This window comes from Salmo salar, unplaced genomic scaffold (assembly GCF_905237065.1).
Source record: "Salmo salar unplaced genomic scaffold, Ssal_v3.1, whole genome shotgun sequence".
NCBI lineage: Eukaryota > Metazoa > Chordata > Actinopteri > Salmoniformes > Salmonidae > Salmo > Salmo salar.
Genome location: NW_025548688.1, coordinates 32,501 through 37,500, shown reverse-complemented (window position 1 = coordinate 37,500; position 5,000 = coordinate 32,501). Strand labels below are relative to the sequence as shown.

Here is a 5,000-nt window from a genome sequence, read left to right as displayed (position 1 = left end):
TGGACTATACTACAGATACACATCCCCTGGACTATACTACAGATACAGATACACATCCCCTGGACTATACTAAAGATACAGATACACATCCCATGGACTATACTAAAGATACACATCCCCTGGACTATACTACAGATACAGATACACATCCCCTGGACTATACTACAGATACAGATACACATCCCCTGGACTATACTACAGATACAGATACACATCCCCTGCACTATACCAAAGATACAGATACACATCACCTGGACTATACTACAGATACAGATCCCCTGGACTATACTACAGATACACATCCCCTGGACTATACTACAGATACAGTTACAGTTACACATCCCCTGGACTATACTACAGATACAGTTACAGATACACATCCCCTGGACTATACTACAGATACAGTTACAGATACACATCCCCTGGACTATACTACAGATACAGATACACATCCCCTGGACTATACTACAGATACAGATACACATCACCTGGACTATACTACAGATACAGATCCCTTGGACTATACTACAGATACACATCCCCTGGACTATACTACAGATACAGTTACAGTTACACATCCCCTGGACTATACTACAGATACAGTTACAGATACACATCCCCTGGACTATACTACAGATACAGATACACATCCCCTGGACTATACTACAGATACAGATACACATCCCCTGGACTATACTACAGATACAGATACACATCACCTGGACAATACTACAGATACAGATACACATCCCCTGGCCTATACTACAGATACAGATACACATCCCCTGGACTATACTACAGATACAGATACACATCCCCTGGACTATACTACAGATACAGATACACATCCCCTGGACTATACTACAGATACAGATACACATCCCCTGGACTATACTACAGATACAGATACACATTCCCTGGACTATAATACAGATACAGATACACATCACCTGGACTATACTACAGATACAGATACACATCCCCTGGACTATACTACAGATACAGATACAGATACACATCCCCTGGACTATACTACAGATACACATCCCCTGGACTATACTACAGATACAGATACACATCCCCTGGACTATACTACAAATACACATCCCCTGGACTATACTACAGATACATATACACATCCCCTGGACTATACTACAGATACACATCCCCTGGACTATACTACAGATACAGATACAGATCCCCTGGACTATACTACAGATACAGATACACATCCCCTGGACTATACTACAGATACAGATACACATCCCCTGGACTATACTACAGATACAGTTACACATCCCCTGGACTATACTACAGATACACATCCCCTGGACTATACTACAGATACAGATACACATCCCCTGGACTATACTACAGATACACATCCCCTGGACTATACTACAGATACAGATACACATCCCCTGGACTATACTACAGATACAGATACACATCCCCTGGACTATACTACAGATACAGATACACATCCCCTGGACTATACTACAGATACAGATACACATCCCCTGGACTATACTACAGATACAGATACGCATCCCCTGGACTATACTACAGATACAGATACACATCCCCTGGACTATACTACAGATACACATCCCCTGGACTATACTACAGATACAGATACAGATACACATCCCCTGGACTATACTACAGATACAGATACACATCCCCTGGACTATACTACAGATACAGATACACATCACCTGGACTATACTACAGATACAGATACACATCCCCTGGACTATACTACAGATACAGATACACATCCCCTGGACTATACTACAGATACAGATACACATCCCCTGGACTATACTACAGATACAGATACACATCCCCTGGACTATACTACAGATAAAGTTACAGATACACATCCCCTGGACTATACTACAGATACAGATACACATCCCCTGGACTATACTACAGATACAGATACACATCCCCTGGACTATACTACAGATACAGATACACATCCCCTGGACTATACTACAGATACAGATACACATCCCCTGGACTATACTACAGATACAGATACACATCCCCTGGACTATACTACAGATACAGATACACATCCCCTGGACTATACTACAGATACAGATACACATCCCCTGGACTATACTACAGATACAGATACACATCCCCTGGACTATACTACAGATACAGATACGCATCCCCTGGACTATACTACAGATACAGATACACATCCCCTGGACTATACTACAGATACAGATACACATCCCCTGGACTATACTACAGATACACATCCCCTGGACTATACTACAGATACAGATACACATCCCCTGGACTATACTACAGATACAGATACGCATCCCCTGGACTATACTACAGATACAGATACACATCCCCTGGACTATACTACAGATACAGATACACATCCCCTGGACTATACTACAGATACAGATACACATCCCCTGGACTATACTACAGATACAGATACACATCCCCTGGACTATACTACAGATAAAGTTACACATCCCCTGGACTATACTACAGATACAGATACACATCCCCTGGACTATACTACAGATACAGATACACATCCCCTGGACTATACTACAGATACAGATACACATCCCCTGGACTATACTACAGATACAGATACACATCCCCTGGACTATACTACAGATACAGATACACATCCCCTGGACTATACTACAGATACAGATACAGATACACATCCCCTGGACGATACTGAGTATTCAGACTGGGTGTGTATTCTGAGTATGTATTCTGAGTATTCAGACTGGGTGTGTATTCTGAGTATTCAGACTAGGTGTGTATTCTGAGTATATATTCTGAGTATTCAGACTGGGTGTGTATTCTGAGTATGTATTCTGAGTATTCAGACTTTGTGTGTATTCTGAGTATGTATTCTGAGTATTCAGACTGGCTGTGTATTCAGAGTATGTATTCTGAGTATTCAGACTGGCTGTGTATACTGAGTATTCAGACTGGCTGTGTATCCTGAGTATTCAGACTGGCTGTGTAATTCTGAGTATTCAGACTGGCTGTGTAATTCTGAGTATTCAGACTGGCTGTGTATTCTTAGAATTCAGACTGGCTGTGTAATTCTGAGTATTCAGACTGGCTCTGTAATTCTGAGTATTCAGACTGGCTGTGTAATTCTGAGTATTCAGACTGGCTGTGTAATTCTGAGTATTCAGACTGGCTGTGTAAGTCTGAGTATTCAGACTGGCTGTGTAATTCTGAGTATTCAGACTGGCTTTGTAATTCTGAGTATTCAGACTGGCTGTGTATGCTGAGTATTCAGACTGGCTGTGTAATTCTGAGTATTCAGACTGGCTGTGTAATTCTGAGTATTCAGACTGGCTGTGTATTCTGAGTATTCAGACTGGCTGTGTATGCAGAGTATTCAGACTGGCTGTGTAATTCTGAGTATTCAGACTGGCTGTGTAATTCTGAGTATTCAGACTGGCTGTGTATTCTGAGTAGGTATTCTGAGTATTCAGACTGGCTGTGTATTCTGAGTATTCAGACTGGCTTTGTATTCTGAGTATTCAGACTGGCTGTGTAATTCTGAGTATTCAGACTGGCTTTGTAATTCTTAGTATTCAGACTGGCTTTGTAATTCTGAGTATTCAGACTGGCTGTGTATGCTTAGTATTGAGACTGGCTGTGTAATTCTGAGTATTCAGACTGGCTGTGTAATTCTGAGTATTCAGACTGGCTGTGTATTCTGAGTATTCAGACTGGCTGTGTATTCTGAGTATTCAGACTGGCTGTGTAATTCTGAGTATTCAGACTGGCTGTGTAATTCTGAGTATTCAGACTGGCTTTGTAATTCTGAGTATTCAGACTGGCTGTGTATGCTGAGTATTCAGACTGGCTGTGTAATTCTGAGTATTCAGACTGGCTGTGTAATTCTGAGTATTCAGACTGGCTGTGTATTCTGAGTATTCAGACTGGCTGTGTATGCAGAGTATTCAGACTGGCTGTGTAATTCTGAGTATTCAGACTGGCTGTGTAATTCTGAGTATTCAGACTGGCTTTGTAATTCTGAGTATTCAGACTGGCTGTGTATGCTGAGTATTCAGACTGGCTGTGTAATTCTGAGTATTCAGACTGGCTGTGTAATTCTGAGTATTCAGACTGGCTGTGTATTCTGAGTATTCAGACTGGCTGTGTATGCAGAGTATTCAGACTGGCTGTGTAATTCTGAGTATTCAGACTGGCTGTGTATTCTGAGTAGGTATTGTGAGTATTCAGACTGGCTGTGTATTCTGAGTATTCAGACTGGCTGTGTATTCTGAGTATTCAGACTGGCTGTGTAATTCTGAGTATTCAGACTGGCTGTGTAATTCTGAGTATTCAGACTGGCTGTGTAATTCTGAGTATTCAGACTGGCTGTGTAATTCTGAGAATTCAGACTGGCTGTGTAATTCTGAGTATTCAGACTGGCTGTGTATGCTGAGTATTCAGACTGGCTGTGTATGCTGAGTATTCAGACTGGCTGTGTATTCTGAGTAGGTATTCTGAGTATTCAGACTGGCTGTGTAATTCTGAGTATTCAGACTGGCTGTGTAATTCTGAGTATTCAGACTGGCTGTGTAATTCTGAGTATTCAGACTGGCTGTGTAATTCTGAGTATTCAGACTGGTTGTGTATGCTGAGTATTCAGACTGGCTGTGTATGCTGAGTATTCAGACTGGCTGTGTATTCTGAGTAGGTATTCTGAGTATTCAGACTGGCTGTGTAATTCTGAGTATTCAGACTGGCTGTGTAATTCTGACTATTCAGACTGACTGTGTAATTCTGAGTATTCAGACTGGCTGTGTATTCTGAGTATTCAGACTGGCTGTGTATTCAGACTGGCTGTGTAATTCTGAGTGTGTATTCTGAGTATTCAGACTGGCTGTGTATTCTGAGTAGGTATTCTGAGTATTCAGACTGGCTGTGTATTCTGAGTATTCAGACTGGCTGTGTATTCTGAGTAGGTATTCTGAGTA

The 5,000-nt window shown here is 41.6% G+C and overlaps 1 protein-coding gene across 1 annotated transcript in view; it reads left to right on the top strand.

Moving 5' to 3' along the window:
* LOC123733221 (unconventional myosin-XV-like) overlaps window positions 1-5,000 on the top strand; it is a 38,571-nt gene that overhangs the window by 20,490 nt on the left and 13,081 nt on the right. The window lies entirely within an intron of this gene.